Source organism: Ictalurus punctatus, chromosome 16 (assembly GCF_001660625.3).
Source record: "Ictalurus punctatus breed USDA103 chromosome 16, Coco_2.0, whole genome shotgun sequence".
Classification (NCBI taxonomy): Eukaryota; Metazoa; Chordata; class Actinopteri; order Siluriformes; family Ictaluridae; genus Ictalurus; species Ictalurus punctatus.
The window spans coordinates 19,787,116-19,805,810 of record NC_030431.2 but is presented as its reverse complement, the minus strand read 5'-3'; the positions used below and the strand labels follow the sequence as shown (position 1 = coordinate 19,805,810).

The following is an 18,695-nucleotide window of genomic DNA, read 5'->3' as shown; positions in this document are numbered from 1 at the left end:
AATCCTCACATAAAACTTGACCATATCAATGATTACATACATTCTAATTCATTTACATGGCCTACCTACCATACAAATTCCAGTGCGTTGTTACTTCAGAAGCCATAGTGTATTAGAACAAGTACATAAATATATACCTCGGACTTGCCTTCCAGCCAGAACTACTATAGAGTTTAATCAAACACCTTCTGACCAATCAGAATGGAGAACAACACTCTTCAAAATTTGTGATGCATCTTTTAGTGGGAAAACTACTTCAATTGGCAAAACTGCAATATTTTGGCACGGTCTTTCGCAATGTTTGTTGGTAAAAGATGGATAAATAAAGATGGATAAATAAAGACAATTCCATCAGCTAGAAACATGAACATACAAAAAAAACCTCTCAGCCTTAAAGCAATCAACACTAGACCGAAGTATGACATATGGTTGACCACAACCACAGGTTCACATTTCATCCTTAAGTGATCCTTTCCACATGGTTCAAAAGCTTGGTGGCTGCCCTTCTCAAACACAGTTAAGAAACTTGATCATTAGCAGATTATCACAGAGCAGGTGTGTTTGACAAGGAAAAAATAAACTGTGCTGATCTCTTGCTACACACAGCCGGGCCTCCCTGAAGGGTCATATCTGAAAACCAATGACCACCAAGGCAACCATGAAGAGTTTAGTTACAACCCAAACTGAACACATCACATTTAATATGTGGCTACTCAATATGCTTGTGAATTTGGGTTAAAAATTTAATTTTGGAAAATGGCTGCTCTCTAGGTTGGTCACTACTGCACTAAGCCATTACAAAAGCCAATGTTTCTAACCTGCATTCCTGTGAACCTACTAGTGTTTCATGTTTTCACTACTCTTAATCCAGATCATCAGTCTACCTGATTTGCTGAAGCAAGTGTGTTAGATTCAGGCTGGAACTCAATTCTGGAGCTAGATTGGGTTACATTGGATGTGCTCTGAGTAGGAAAACAGTGAAACCGTATAGGCCAGTGAATCTCCACGGGTCTGCTCCAGAAAGCAGGATTTGTGACTTAGCCTGATAAGGTATACTGAGATTAGCCAAAATCCTGAGATTTGTCTACCAGATACAAGGAATAAACCAAGTCAAGATCAGTTACCTTGAAAGTCTATGCTCTGAAATTAACCGGTAAAAATATTCCAAGCATATGTTTAATTAGCACTGGAAATTTACACCAAAAAAAATAAATAAAATAATAATAATAAATAACCTTTAACACATAGCGTCCATGTTAATGTTCTGCTTTCCTTCACATTTTTGCTTTAATCAATGTGGTAGCTTTTATTTTATAAAGGTATGGTATACACTTTTTTAAAAATAATGTTTTTCCCCCCATAGTGTTGACAAGATTGTTTAGTCTACATATTGTCTACATTTCAATTCCATTTACAGGATCAAGAAAATCTACTAGTTTGTTTGTTTTGTTGTTTTTTTTACAGGATTTTACGGGATATATATTTTTTTTATTATTACTTTGTTATAACAAAACCTACAGAACTTTATTACTACGTCTACTTGAACGTGTACATTAATCAGGATAGATCTGAAAACTGCATTTTCATTTTAAAATGCTGTCCGTCTACACTGGCATTTTCAAACGTTTTCCAAAAATTGCTCGTCCACACTGAAACATCTGAAAATGTATATATCCCTTTACTTAAAAGGACGTCACTGTTTTTGAATAAAACGCAAAAATGGTGTTTTAAAATTTATCCACTTGGGAGAGCATTTTTGAAAAGCTCCATTTTTACTGGACAAAAATGCCGTCTCAGTGTGGGTGGAAGGCCAAAATGTAAAATGCACATGGCTCAGGGCTACTGATTAGAAGGTGGCTATTCAAGCCCTGGCTTGCAAGCTGCCACTGCTGAGGCCCTTAAGCAAGGCCCTTATCCCTCTCTGCTACAAGGGTGCCAAATTACTCCAACCCTTCCAAACAAGCTGGGCTATATGAATAGTTTCACTGTACTGTACATGTATATGTGCAATAAAGGCGACCTAAATACTGAATGCAAGATAAACAGGAAGACAAAACTTTACTTATGCATTAATTGCCAGCCAATTGTTGAAAAAAAGGCTATATGTTGTAAACCATTTCTTACGTAGTCTTTGTAAGAAATCACAAAGCCTACTGGTCTCCTGCTGGGAATAAAAGTTGATCTTTCTTCACTGGTAAAGGACTTTAAAAGTTCACTGTGAACATGCACAATACTGACCTATATGGGGTTGAGTTAACTAACTGTAATCTGTTTTTTAATTAATTAATTAATCCAGAAACACTCAATTTGGCTAAGTAAACTAGTAATTCCAGATAGAGTTTAGGATTTTGCAAGCCCTCGTGCTGGAATGGACCCCAGAAGTGAAACTGAGAACACTTGCCTTACAAAGTCAGGTGGTCACGAAGTTCTGGGAGTACCTTTACAGCCAACACCGGACATTCTGGTAAGGTTGTCCACTGTTTAATCATCAGGGATTGACACTGCTGCCAGAACCACCAGTCTGAGAACAGTGCTGCAGGTTTCATGAATGATTATGATCCGATAAGTACAAGAATTGGGGCCGATACTGGTCTGAAATGCTGGACTGGTATCAGCTTAGATTGGCATCTTTCGATCCAATCCAGTGTTATGCCATGAAAATTTGACCAGATCATGCATAGAGGACATAAACTGTCTTAACGCACACTAGCATCATACTCATGATGTTTTCCCAAACTTGTGCCAAGTAACTGTGCCAAGTCTCTGCAAGCTTCTGTAGCTAAGAGGATGGCAGTATGAGACACAAGCTAATCTCCAGGACTCAGATATTGGTATAATACTGAAAATGGAATAAGTGGGATTGGTGCATTAGTTAGCCCTCTGAACGATGAAGGAAACATTCACAAGACAGGCTATGCCCTCCCACCAATTATTAGCCTCATCACAACCATTCTCACACAATTCTGACAATTGTGTATTTCCCCAAAATTACTAAGCACTAATGATTAACATACGGTATCCACCACTACTTCAAGTGCAATCCAAACATGAAAGTGGGCATTGACGGTACTCCACGCAGTGTGGCAGGTATGGATCATATGTGACACAGCCATCTTTAAAAGGCTTAAACATGAAACTAGTGATCTCGACATTTGACAAAAGGACATTTAAAGAGCAAATGTTTTTAAATGAGGATTTTTTTTTTTAAGCCAGCATGATGGTGCAGTAGAGAATTATTGCCTCACAGTTCCAGTGTCCCTGGTTCGAGCCCGAGCACAGGTTACTATCCGAGTGGAGTTTCACATATTCACCTTGCATCCGTGCGGGTTTCTTCTGGATTCTCCTTCCACCTCCCAAAACATGCCGGTATGTGTGTGTATGGTGCCCTGTGTTGGACCTCCTATCCCATTCACCCTGACTCACACCCAATGTTCTCCCGATGGGTTCTGGATCCACTGCAACCCTGACTAATGCAGTGACTGAGCATGAATGAATGATGAATATTTCCAGAAATTATCTACAATCTTCACATTTACATCCAGCAACACACTGCTTGGTTTAACAACTCACTTGGGGGAAAATGGTTCTTTAGACTGATCAATGCTTCTAGCGTTGTAAATATTCTACATGTAACCTTTTTGTATAAAGGAAACCTTATATTATCAGGTTCCTGACAAGACCTTTAAGGGTTTCCTCACTGAGCCACACCAAGGAACTCCTTAGGATGTTATATTTAACCTTCTATGTATGATCTAATGTTTGGGGAAACATGCTGGTTAAAAAAAAAAGAAGATTAAATAAGTGGGAAATATACAAGGTTTCATGTGATATATGGAACTCTTGCATGCTATTGAGACAGGTGTGTGTGTGTGTGTGTGTGTGTGTGTGTGTGTGTGTGTGTGTGTGTGTGTGTGTCTTCCTAAGTCATACAGAGGAAGCTTCCTGGGAAAATATGTTTGTCTCTAACATGCAATCTACAGTTATCCCCTTAAAACAAATGATTTTAAGATCCTGCTTTATCATCCTTCCCAGATCTAATAGCACACATGATGCAATTGCAATTACAGTCTCGTGCACAACAAGTCTCCCGATTGCATTAACACGGAAATAAGATGTAACAAGCAAAGCACGCGACGCACAATGGCAGGTTGCAAGAACCACAACAGCGAATCATTTCGTCCCTCCGAGCTCCCGCCTTATATCCTCTTTCAACTTACCGCGCTATTGCTGTCTCCTTACACTCCAAGCAGGATGCACAATCCATCCAAGAAAAATTAGGAACTACTCCATGATGGTTTGGGTGCCACAGTGTTGCCTCAGAGTCTGAGCGTGGTGAACGCTAGAGGAGCTGATATTCACCCACAAGCACGAGGAGAGAGGGTGTGTGTGGGGGGGTGGGCGCGGGCGCGCGCACACATACACACACACACACACGCACTCTGCTCACTCAGGCATACAACCAGAACATCCCTGCGATGCCTTCCCTGATGAAAAAGCATTGAAAGTGACCAGTCGTTTCCCAGTGCATAATCGTTTACACAGCGACTGAATTTTTGTGCTATTATTGTTACTTTTGATTGGCGCGCTGGTACCGTGCACGCGATCACGACGTGTGAATTAAAGGCTTGGTTTAAAAGACTCTCCGGTTTGGTTGCTGTCGTTTAGAGACCAGCTCGTGACTGCAAACGAAAGTCACGCGTCGGTTTAGCATATAAATGCGGATTAATCAGGATTAATGTTGGTCATCAGACTAATACTGCACTAATATTGCTCGATTCGCGAAAGAGTCGGTTCTTTGTGAACGACTTTCTGAATCAGTTCAATTCCAGTGCGAGGAACTGTCGTGCCTCATTCCATCCATGCTATGACCCAACACTATATTACTGTATAGTGGTGTAAAGCATGCCTTTAAGTTGGTTGATACATGATATTTTTTTAAAATATATATGAGTTTCCTTTTGGTTCTCTGGTTTCCTCCCACCTCTCAAAAACATGCAGGTTTGCAGACTAAATTGCTCCTAGGTGTAAAAGTATGTGTGCATGGTACCCTGCAATGGACTGTGTCCCATATGAGGTGAATTCTCCTGCTACAAACCAAGTGTAGCACCAGATCGACCAGCATAAAGCAGATACTGAAGATGAATAAATGAAAGAATGAATGATTGAATGATAGGGGTGTAATCTGGCCTGGGCATCTGGGGCTGTAGCCCTGAATAATTCTCCACTTGGAGTGGTTTGTCAGTATGTAACTGAAGGTCAGTAAAAGAAGACGGAAGTGTTGTAATTTTATATCTTCAGTGAACAGAGGCGAGACCAATCAGACAGAGTTTACAGGAAAAAATGTGGAAACACTTGTGTCTTACTGGCTGACAGCTCTCAATTCTGCAGTTTGTGTGAGGGGGAAATGGATATATGCCGATTTTATTTTTACCATTAAAGGGGTTGAAACTGAAACACTAACATCCTCTCATGCTGAACAGGAAAACAAGGTGTGTAAATGTCTGTATGAGTTCCAAGTTACATGAATATGATATGGCAGACCATAAGGACAGCTAACGTACTTTGCATGGCTTTGTAGTAGCTAAACCCATACAATGATAACTTAGGTGTGCCTCCCCTGGGCTAGTGACACCAAACTGGCCTAGTCTCATGTTGCATAGCTAAAAGGTTTTATATTTTATCTGCCTGGTAGTCCTGCAAACAGTGATAACACACGGGGCAAGTTTTAGAATAAATCCAACTTTTTGTCCATTTTTTTTAAGCAATTAGCTTTGACATACAAGAAAAAAACAATGCATGGAGAAAAAAAAAGAAGTATGTTTTTAAGAGTTTTTATTGGAACACAGAATCTGGGCTCAGTCCCCAAATTATTAACAGTCCAGCTAGCACCCTTGGTGAATGAATGAATTTCAATCAGGCCTAGTCATCTATTTTATTTTTTTTTTAAAGGCCCTTTAAGAATAATCTATGCAAAAATCATACATTTCAACACATTTAACAGTTCAAACAATATGTTTTAACAGTACAAAATGTTCAATGCGATTTGAGCCACAGCAAAAGATTTATCATCTACAAAAAAAAATGTGTGTGTCTAGACTTGGGCTCTAGCGATTAGTCAATAAAAATGAATTTTTCAGTTAGGAAGATTTATCGATGGTGTTTTTTTTTAATAGTAGTTATGTTGTTTACTTATTGACTAAAATACACAAGGTAAAATTCCACAGGCCTCTATTTTTGTGCAGAATATAATAGACTACTATAGATAGTAGTGTTTCTATTGTTCCTTTGCACTATATATCATTGTTTTAATTCAGTCAGTTTGGTTTCTTGTCATTTTAATAGACTTAAGAACAGACCAACTCATTTAACCTGCAACACATAAACTATTCACTCAAATTATAACAAGCCAGAGGCGATCGGGTTGGAAGAAAAAGTTAATCATGGTGAACCTTAACACGTGACCATCATCATCATCAAGATCATCATTTACCACCTTCATAAGAGAAAAAATATCCACATGCCCAGTCCAGTACCACAGAAGAAAACATACAAAAGGAACTTGAGTGAGAGGGCAGTCAAATAAGGTAAAACCTAGAATGTTGAAAGAGTGGGAAATTTTAACTTAAAAGGTACAAGTGCGATTCAATGCTGTGACCTTTCATTGTAGCACATTAAAGATGATTGAACATCCATCCATTTTCTGTACTGCCTATCCTCCCTGCAGGGAGACTATCCCAGGGGACTCGGGGCACAGGGTGTAAACCCATTGCAGGGCACAATTGCAGACTATGGACAATTTGGAAATGCCAATCAACCTACAATGCATGTCTTTGGACTGTGGGAGGACCCCCCACTCCAAGCACAGGTAGAACATGCAAACTCTGCACAGACAGGGCAGAGGTGGGAATCAAACCCCCAGCCCTGGAGGTGTGAGGCAAACATGCTAACTATAAAGCCACTGTGAATGGTCTGCACTAAATGGGCTGCACTTATATACACTTTACACTGCACTTTATACTGTGTCTCATTCACCCACACACACACACACACACACACACACAAACACACACACACACACCAATGGTAGCAGAGCTGCCATGCAAGGCATTAACTTTCTATCAGGAGCAACTTGGGGTTCAGTGCATTCCAAGGACACTTCAGTATGTGGAGTCATGTGGGCTGGGAATCAAACCGCCAACCCTACGATTAGTGGACAACCCACTCTACCAACTGAGCCACTGTGCCCCCAAATGCATGAACACTTATTTTGGTAAGTGAAACAGACTAATGTCATTAGCATTATTGTAAGTTTCATGAAAGGGACATGATATTTTTATGACTTTGTCAAAGTACTAAAATATGTGATGTGTAGAAACTTCATACTGTGGGTTAATGAGATCAGTCTGGTTAATTGATTTAAACAGGTAAGGTGTCTGTGTGTAGGCTACTGATCTAATTCAGTTTAATTAAAGAGACCTTATGGTGGCCTGTAAGTGTAAAACACATTAACACACCAAGAAATTATCAGCAAATCAGAAAAAACACAACAAAACCAAAGCCATAAATGCTTTTGTGTTTACAAATTTGCTGATGTGTTCTGAGTTTTGCTGTAGAGTTTTTGCAGTTGCAGCATTTGGCAGACTCCCTTATCCAGACCAGCTTACCAGACCAGACTCCCTTATCCAGACCAACTTACCAGACCAGACTCCCTTATCCAGACCAACTTACCAGACCAGACTCCCTTATCCAGACCAACTTACCAGACCAGACTCCCTTATCCAGACCAACTTACCAGACCAGACTCACTTATCCAGACCAGCTTACCAGACCAGACTCCCTTATCCAGACCACCTTACCAGACCAGACTCCCTTATCCAGACCAAAATCAAGCAAAGTCCTCAATATTGGGAGGAGCTTGCAAATTTTCAAAATTACCACATCGCGCATTCAACCAAAGCCCTCTTCGATTGACGTGCGTTGAACATGAGAACAGCTAAAAGGTCTCATTTACCAACAAACATTACTGTGAAAGGCCATACAAAACAATTTCATGCAACTGCAATTTTGCCAATTCAGGTAGTTTTCTGAAGAAAAAAAGAGCACAAAAAACTCTGCAAGTTACATCGCAAATTTTGATAAAAGCAGAAGCAAAATCAAGCATTTTTGACCACAGCAATCACAAAAAAACCCAATGATATCCTGTACTGACTTCCCGAGCAGTGGTAGCTTTGTGATGCTGGAAATTGAGCTTGCAATCAGATGTCCATCCATCCATCCATCTTCTACCGCTAACTCCTTTTCAGGGTCACGGGGAACCTGGAGCCTATCCCAGGGAGCAATCAGATGTCCAATGTCTTAACCACAGGGTTTTGCTTTAGGTGTTGTATTTTTGGTCTTGATATTGAGCTTTAGGTTTTACTCTTGTGTTTTTGATCTTGCTGTCATATTTCTGAATTTGCTGCTGTGTATCTTATTTTGTGGTTGAGTTTTTAGTTTTGTTTTGGATTTCTGTTAAGATACAGACAGAGTGAAAGAGATCAAAATGATCCCTCTGAAGCTTAAACTTCAATGTATTTGTCATTATTTAAAATGGTCAAATTCACAATTCCCTTTTTATTGTTACTGGAATAGGTATAATCACTAGAATAGTCTTTTTTTAATAGTTGACTGATTATTCGATTTTAATAATTGTTACTTGCCGTTCTAAACATATGAGTAATACTTTTATCTTAACCTATTTCTTATTATGAAATGTACATGCCTTTAGTTTTACTAGTATTTCTGAGTGATTCAAACGAATCAAACTCGTGAAAGAGTCGACTCAGGAAAGTGAGTCGGATTGCCCATGGCTGCAGCAGGCGCGAGGACAAAGAGCGGAGGAATGCAGATTAGCGCGTGTTGCTGTTGTTTGAGCTGGCCACGCCCCCAGGGCTGCTTACGATGGCTCTTAAAAAGGGGCTTCCCCTCCTTTGTGCTTAATCATTACCCTAGTGCTGGTGACTTATTGTATCCTAAGGCTATGCTGAATACTGCATAAATGCTTATTAAATAGTATAAACTCATACATCACAATGCCCATATCACACTGCAGAATAATTTATTTGCGTATTATTGCAATATTTTTGCCTTTATTATTGGATCAGTATCACAGAAGTCAGCTGAGCCCTCTAATCAGTCATTAAATATTGTGTGTGAGCTGTGAATGTACTGATACATTCTGATGAGTCTTTCTGTAGAGATTAAAAAGGGGGGGGGGGGGGGGGTACAAAAGGTAAAGAAAAAAATACAGGCCATTCTCTAACATGCAGGCCATTCTCTAACATCAAGACTTCTCCAGTGTACCATATTAGAATACCATATTAGATTCTCAAATTTGATTGGCCAGAAGCTGTTTATTAATTTTCTGACATTAGTGCCCGCTCCAAGGCAAATCACATGTTCATTCTGATGCACTGTTATTTCTATAGTAACAATTATACACATAGAGACTTTTACCAAACCAACTATACAACTTGTGTGGTGAAGCCTACTTTAACAACCTGCCAATGGCTATTTGGAGATAAATCCCAGAATGTTTGCAGCTGACATACATTGATTTGAGTTATACGTCTGAATGTATTATAACCCTTTAAAGTACTGGTTCCAGAACTGGAGAGAGTCAAGTATGTATGTAAAGTGTAAAGAGAAATGTTAAGTTTTTGATGGTCAAACATTTAAGGATATTTGTTTAGATGGAAAAAAAATACTTTTGGACAGATCCTTTTGTATAATGTGCAAAAAAAGTGTAAGTAAATAAGTAAATTTAGCACACAGTTACCGTAGAAGTGTATTGTTTACTGGAAACATGAATAGACCCGTTGATGATTGTTGATGGTATGCAGAATACAAAAGAAATAATTTTATGCACTATGTTCAAGGTTACAAATATTACAGAGGAAAATAATTTAAAACAAACAAAGATAGTTCTATTTAATGCCAGCCATGCTTTTTTTTAAAAAAAATATTATTATTGATGTGTTCACGATTTCTATGTTTTAATGATCCCAACACATGATCTGCATGCTTTTAGCACAGAATGAATATAAATTGTTCCATTGAAAGTTAACTAAATTCAGTGAACCAGTATCATTAATCACTTTGTCAATGTCTGGGCCAGCAAGGCCAAATGGGTAATGGAATGATGGAATAGTCTTAACGTAATTTATAGTTTAAGTTAACTTTTTGAGTGGTGTCCATATTTCATGAAAATATAAATAATATGTGAATTTGTCCAGGTTTGTTATATTAAAAAACCATATTAGAAAGCACTTTGGATGCTTATATACTGTAACAATACTCATATCCTTAAATAATGTGATTAATAAACATAGTTATTTTCCAGCCTCTAAAGTTGTAAACATTCTCTGGAGTATTGAGCTTCCATTATGTAGTAAGCAAAAAATCCATGTGTATGATGATGTATAATATATAATAATATCAGACTAATTAAATGGTAAATTACGCTACAGCAGCTTGTATTACATTACTTGAGTGTGCTTTTGACTGTAATCACACATTTTGGGCAGCATTACATTGCAGTACATTTACTTGAGTCCATTTACAGTTAAAAGATCCTCAGGGTACAATGCTGAAAGCCAAACTAAATTAAACCATGACAGAAAGCTAATAACCTACAGGTCTGGCATCAACCGAGCAAAGGGTTCTCAGACTTTTTTTTAGCCTCAGAGCTCTTTACTTACAGATTTATTTAATGAACATTATCCAAACAAAACGTGTACAAAAAAAGAGCTTCATATTCCTGAGAGCAAAGTGTTCTTATAACAGAAAACTTAACTAAAGAGCAAGGGGAATCTTTGCTAGCTAGCCGCCCTTCATTAAATTGATATCAGCAAATGCTGAAATTAGCTACTTTTATGTCATATTTATCCATGTCTACATTTTGTAAGGGGGTTTTGTCTTTCTGGTCATAGCATTGTTTACATTGTCATTTGTAGTAGGCTAGTGGAACGGTGGGGATTTTAAGAGGAAAAAAGACTCATTCAGTATGCATCTGTATCAATTTGAACACATGCTTACAATTAAGTGACAGCATTTCAGATAGTGTTTATTTGAACCCTTCTGTACTGCACAGTACAGCATAGTATTCCATACATTCAATATTTCATACACTTGACCTTTTTCCTGCAAACATAAAAAAGTAAAATAATACATTACACTTCCCAGCCATGTAATCAATATGAAGTTGTTATTTATTCATTTGTGTTTCATCACAACCGCTTATGTGACCGCATACTTTGTGATTTACTTTAAAATCTCAGTAGGTACTACTAACAGAACCCCACACATGATATGAATATTATGTATAATGATCAAAAATGCTAATGCCTTCACTAAGCATTCATATTTCAGTACACGTTCAAACTTCTTTTATGAAATATATATGTGATGTTCTTCTTTGCTTAGTACAGTTCGTCTATAGACAAATATTACTAGAAATCCCAGAAATAGGAAACCAGCAAAAGTAGAAGTAGAATGGTGTCATGGCATCGCCCACTGACTTTTCAAGAAACAAGACATTGATATGGTAATCCTACAGTTTCTAAAAGTGTAATATTGATATTAGCTAACAATATCTATCTTCCAAACACAATCCACATTGCTAACTTGTCCAGTTTTGTCTACAGCTTGATGATTAGAATGAATTAGAAGAATGTCCAATTACTATATAGCTTTCTGCCAGTGTGGCACATCCAGTCTGGTGCAAAAGTCTGAGACAACATTGAAAATCTGGGATATAAAATTGGAAATAAACAGAAGGTTTTAGAATTCTGAAATATCTCAAACAAATAAAGTTAATGTTTAATATCTTGAATATTTCATTTTCAAGATTTTGTACTTTCCTAGGTCCCTATTAAAATGTAAGCAATTCTGTGATATTGACCATGTTACCTGCTTTGTAGAAAGGTCAGATTTTCCTAATCTTCTCTATTGAAGCGTGTGTTTGGATGACACTCCAATAGATTAGATCTAAAAATGGATTATAAGCTTTTGCACAAACTTGTGGAGTCCATGACAGCTCGGGTGCACACTGTCTTTGGGACACACCAAATACTAAGAAACTCTGAAGTTCATGTAAACATTTCAAAGATTCTACTGTTCACTGAAGTAGTAGTCAATAACATAATTTGTTATGAAAATTGTTGCATTAAATTATAAAGGAATGTAAAATAGAAGCATTTTGATTATTGCTCTCAGACCCCACCATAGACTGTCTATATTGTCTCTACTTTCTCTAAGAATTTTGTAAATTGTGGCAGTCAGAAGCTGCACAGAAACAGAACAATAGTGCAAGAGTAAATTTCTTTCCCACGCTGGGGTCCAGTGCAACCCATTTCATTTTTCGCTCCATCTAAAAAATATTGTTTGTATTATACGCATAGTGTAGTCTCTTTTATGTTGCTTTCAAATGGCTCTTGCACTTCCACAATAAACCCAGCACTCAGTAATAATCAGTCTATACTCAGTGTAGTTAGTGTTGATTTAGCTATCGAGTGGGTATGGTGTGGATCTCAGCGGTCCCGGTGCTAAGTGGTTACTATGGTGATACACGCTGGCATGGGCTGAGGGATCTCTGGCCTCGGCTCTAAATCAATGTGAAGACAGGTTTGGCTGAGCCAATATTTTGCAAACGAGACTCTGGAGACGCCGGTCATCCATGACAATGAGGATTCTTTTTCACACACATTTTCTCCCTCATACCAGGGCTACATTTCACATGCTGTCCTGATGCTTGTAAAGAATTTTCAGCTTTGCAAAGGTCCGTCTTTTATAATGCCTTACTGTGTGTTCAAGCTAATAGAACAAAACATTCGCAGTATATTCGATTTTTTTTTTCAGTACTATCTTGCTGTTGAACCTGTCCCTAGACTAATATGTAAAATATAATAGTTGCTGAGGATGTGTTACAGTATTATTATATAGTATTTAACAAACTGAATAATTCTTTATTATTAGTATGTACACCAATGCTAAAAAGTTATTTTATTGGTTGGTTGAACACTAGAATGTCAGACTTAAATTCAATATGAATCCAATTTAAATAAATAAATAAATAAATAAATAAATAAATAAATAATTCCAATGATTAGATAACAAATGAAAAGCATAATATAATAACAAAGATCATGGCAAAAGAAATGTCTCCATATGGGAAAGAAAACATGCCATGGAAATAAATGAACTTTCCCATGATCCACTAACAAACAAACCTCTGTGTGACTAATATTGCGTCTGCTGCATCTGCAGGAGTCAGATCATGTGAAAAGAAGAGAAAACCAAATTTCATTAGAGGAAGAGTGAAAAAGAAGAGAACAAGACAGTAGAAAACATATTTCTGTCAGTGATTATTTTTGTCATTTTGTTACAAAATTGCAATCATAAAAACAAATTAAAACACTAATCTAGACGGTGATTCCATCATTCCTAAGTGGGTGCCACTTAGCCCTTGAAATTCAACCTGATCGTTTTTCAACATTAAAATCTATGAAAACAGGCATTACAACACGCATAACATGCATAACAACACAAACCGTGTTTCACACATTTTTACAAGGTTTCTTTTCTGAAAATGACTACTGGTCTTAACTGAATAAGAGGGCTTGAAATGAACAAGGTGGAGTTTTTTCAGGCTATAACTAGCAAATATGCAAAAATGTGGTTATCTAGCATCCATTCTAATGTCATGTGGTCATTAAGGACATTCTAATGATTTAGTTGTAAATTATATTATAATGAACCCTTTCTAGCAGCACACTGCTGTTCCATTGCACCGGTGGAATAGAAATTGACTTATCGGACATTTTCAATCAGTATAAACAAATCAATTATTATTTTGCTGTGAGTCTGTTACAAGATTAGTCAGGACACTGTTGGGTTTCTGTGTGTAGAGTATCGTGACTCTGTGTTTAGCTATGGTGAGCAGAGCGATGGGAAAGGGGAGGGGTGTGAGCACCCTGCTGGGCGTACAATTCACACCTCTACACAACAACATTGGTACAGACATAAAATGGACAGCCCTAAGTGTCTACTTTCATATAATGAGCCATTAACCATTACAGTGGAGTGTGATATCACAAATAAACTCAATGCTGGCATCTCTAAAACAGGCAGAAATTCCATTTTCTGGCTTCTGGTAAAAAAAAAAAAAAAAAAAAAAAAGAGTTAATAATTTCCTTTCAAGCTATAGTTAGTCAATAACCCAATATCACTGAAAATCTCATTTTCTTCTTCCCATGATCTAAAGGAAATTTGGACAATGCAACTTCCTGTTGAGCATGTGACTTGATGAATATTCCAAATATTTCATAGGGGTGAATTGTTCAGGTAACAGGGCTGAGTGAATTTTCACACCAAAATCAGGTCTTTTCTCCTAAAAAAAAAATGAAACAACAACAGGAGCAATAAAAGGATTTGATTTATTGTTTTGTGAGAGGCTTTGTTTCTTCATGATAAATGTTGGCAATAAAACAAATTAACTCTACTCAATTCTGCAATGTAACTCTAATGGTTTTTAAACATCAGACATCACGTGACAATTTGAAACAAGATTACTCCAGTGCCTACTCTGAGGTAACTGATATACAGCATAAGCTTTTTCTTTTACTGCCGATCATTAAGCCAGACTTAAGGACAAACAAACAAACAAAAAAACCTTGGGACTAGATTTATGTTTTATATTTTATTTATGATTGAATTTTAATATACATTAAGCTGATATGTATGTGTATAATATGTGTTTGGATGAACATTTCCTATTTCCTGTTTGATTTACTCCAGCTCCACCTCCAGTCATTATTATACTTGTTCCTTATAATTAGTCTTGTTAAGTCTCATTAATCAGTGTATTTATATTCATTTGTTGTTCTTTCTTGGACAGTCTTGCATATGTAAAAGTAACTTTGAGCTACGTATTGTCATTTCTAATTTCTGTGTCCCTTACCCTTACAGAAAACTGAACATCACACATGAATAATCACATGAGTGACCTGTGAAACATGTTTTTACACACTTCCCTCTTTGTTTCATGGACCTTCATATGCACTACATATGTTTGTTTTTTTCATGTGATTTTTTTTCTTATGTGAATTGTCTGATTCATTCATGTTCACATGTGAGCACGTTATTCACATTATATCACATATCTATCCATCCATGTTCTGTATCGCATTTTCCTACACAGGGTCATGGGGGAGCCTGGAGCCCATCCCAGGGGACCGGGTGCCAACCCCTCTCAGGGTACAATCGTACATACACTCAAACACAATGGGCAATTTAGAGATGCCAATCAACCTACAATGCATGTTTACTTGAATTCAAGTGCATGCATACAAAACTTGAAGATATGCACCTTCACATGTGATTATGTATTAATCACATGTGAGAAACTGATCTCATGTAAATTGTGGGATTTTTCCATCAGTGTAGTTTTGTAATACTGTATTTGTCTGTCAAATCCCATACTATGATCTAATAAAATGTTTTACTGAACGATCAGTACACACAACATACTTTTAAATGAATTATCTCATGGGAATTTTGTTCAATTCATATGCTAATTATGTATTGACAGTAAAATGACTAAAATTGACTGCTTTTATCGCTATCTGATGTTAGCTAGCTAATTCTGGCAGCAATGTACATTTTTGTCTTTACTTGGATGCACTTCACTAGCAGCTAAAGTTAGGTGACAGAGCTAAAAGTAGCTGTGTCTGCTTTATCTGTTATCTGCAATAAGCTCCACCCCTTTTTCCTACTGGCACATGAATGGGAATGAACTTGTGCTTTCATACATTACCCAGTTTCATTTATCCTTGTTTCTTAGTTTCTAGTCCTTAGTCCTAGTTTTTAGTCACTATTCCTAGGTTCTACACTAATGACATGAACATAGTACTTTATTGTATAATATTTTTACAACCTCAGTTAAGTGGGGCACAGTTCAGTTCATCTCCAGTGTTGTTTGCATTGCTCTTCTTTATATTCCCATGTCCTCCATTTTTGGCTACCATTTTGGCACGAGTACACCTCTCTAAGAGGTGAAAATATCGGCTTGTGGCGAATGCTGGCAGATGCTATAAATAACCTGGACCGAGAGGAGGTAGCCATGGTAACACCACAACCAGCTAGGGGCTCTTCACAAAACACTGCTGAATCGGGGAATGGAAATTGTGAAGCTTTGTTTCTCAAACACGCACACACACACACGCACACACACACATACACACACACATGCTGCTTCGTTACTGCATGTCCTGCTGTTGTAGCTTGTGGTGTATCACATGGGTGTATCATGGAAGAAGATGGAAGCATTATTTCAAATACAGAGGAACTGCAGCAATCGTGAACAAGTTTTTAAAAGATAGTTAAGGCTTAAAAAGTGTGGATAATGTATCATATAAATGCTTTATATGAAAGTTACTTTAACTTACATTATTTATGTTTGGTGCCTGTTTAATCGAATTTTAGACACTCCACCCACAGCTCACTGAGCATCTAATATCTTTTGTTTTTTGGATGCGTTTCTGGCTGCGTGCTTCAGAATCATGTTGACTGCTTTCTTCTAATTGGTTCTTCTAATTGGTTGTTCAAATACGATGAACATTTAGGAGCAAGATATGTTCACTGGAATGAACGACATCCCATCTTCAAAGCAATTAGGAAGTTTTGTTTGAAGTAGTTAGTGTCTGGTCATCTGTCATGTCATTATTATTGTCTTACTGTGAAAGTAGGCACTTCTGTACCAGGTTTACTGACAAAACATATCATGCTACCATATGAGCATTACCATAGCCAACATTTTATTATGTAAATGAGCAGAATATAATTGTATATATAATATAATAATATAAGTGTATTTTTGAACAATTACAGCACCTCACCAAATTGACACAACTGCCCAGTATTTTCACACCAACATACTGTTTACTAGTTTTTACCTGTAGACTGATGTCTCATTGTATATTGTGTATATTTTCATAAATAAACTTAGCTCATTTACCATATCATCTTCCTGAAGATTCAATGAGCTTTATTTGTATGACCATTACAGCAGATACAGTTACCCTTCAGCACACCTTTCCTCACCATCCACTGTTTTGATCTACATTAGCGAATGTGTCTTGGTTTCAGAATTACCACACGGCTTAAAAAGAAATCTTATACAAGGCTTTAATGGGCTTTCATTCTTAGAGGTTTCCATTTGGCCTCAAGGGATTAAGTGTGTATCACACTATTTGTGTGTTAAAGCTGCCTTATCCCTCTTCTCTTGAGATTACTCAGTGGGTCATTCGCTTCAGGTTTTTATCCCTAATTCTATATGCCTGAATAAAATCACACGAATATTTAACACTGCTCCTTATTTCATTAGATAATTATGTATATGACAAACAATGCAATCTGTTGATGTAGTAATTACATGATAAATCTGTTGTTAATTTATTGCTTATAGTGTAAGTTAAGGCTGCTTGATCTGGAATGGTTCAGGGACAGTAGCGTAATACACCTTTAGGAAGTGTAAAGTAGTTTGTTTGTTAATTGTATTCTGAAAGTTTATGTTTCTTAAAATAAGATTGGAACTGGTTTATATTAAGTTACAATAATATTTTGGCAGCATGATCCAGTTCTCTGGGTTCTCCAGTTTCTTTCCCAAAGACACGCAAATAGATGCATTGGCTACTCCACATTTTCCCCTAGCTTCCACCATGGACCTAATCAGAATAAAGTAGTTACTGAAGATGAATAAAAAAAATAATATTGTGACTTTAATATGACTTAAGACTGGGAATTTAGCAAATCTCATTTAGCAAATAATAAAAAAAAATCTATTCTGATCTTCTGTTAAATATCTCTAGCCATTGATAGTATTAATAAAGATTCAACAATGGACATTGTCCCAAAGCAGCTTTACAGAAATACAGATTTAAATATTTTAATTCATCCCTAATGAGCAAGCCAAAGGCGACAGTGGCAAAGAAACACTCCCTGAGACCGGATCGTGTGATTGTAAATAATTTCCCTTCTATAACTGTATAATGTTTAGTCAAAAGTGCAATTGTTTAACAAGGAATTTAGGAGCTTAAGAGCAATTTATGAATATGTGCATCAGAATCAGTTCTGTCTATGTTATTAACTGTTCAGTGATGAAGGCTTGAGTGCAAAACTGTCAGCAGTAATTGCAGTCTATCCAAGGAAGAACATCCAAAGCCACCTTTATGGGTTCTATGTGGTACCATCTACAGTAATCTCATGGTGATCTTTAGGCTGTCCTTGTGGGGCCAGCTGCAGCGAGTGATTTTCAGGTGATGAGAACACTAACTAGAAGCAGGGAATCAGTATGTATCAGGATCACTGGTATTTCAGGAGTAGCATGTGTAGCTTGACACATACACACACACACACACACACACACACACACACACACACACACACACACACACACACACAAACAGAGAGAGAGAGAGAGAGAGAGAGAGAGAGAGAGAGAGAGAGAGAGAGAGAGAGATTATATGATGTCCTTGGATTATTAGCACTGACAATAATAGGATAGTCCCTCACAATTGACTTAATACAAAATTTCAATTCTTATTCTACTTTACTATTTCCAATTTCCAAAATTCTTAATGTATCTGATTTTCTCATAG

At 37.2% G+C, this 18,695-nt stretch overlaps 1 protein-coding gene across 2 annotated transcripts in view; it reads right to left on the bottom strand.

Annotated features, from left to right (window-relative positions):
- The window catches only part of plppr1 (phospholipid phosphatase related 1), a 44,656-nt gene extending 40,250 nt beyond the window's left edge, over positions 1 to 4,406 (bottom strand). The window contains exon 1 of one of the 2 annotated variants that reach the window (XR_008398152.1): positions 4,218 to 4,406. The gene's annotated coding sequence lies outside the window, so the exon portion shown is untranslated. The remainder of the gene's footprint in view (positions 1 to 4,217) is intronic. The other variant, XM_017488299.3, reaches the window with a different exon arrangement.
- Positions 4,407 to 18,695: the final 14,289 nt, after the last annotated feature.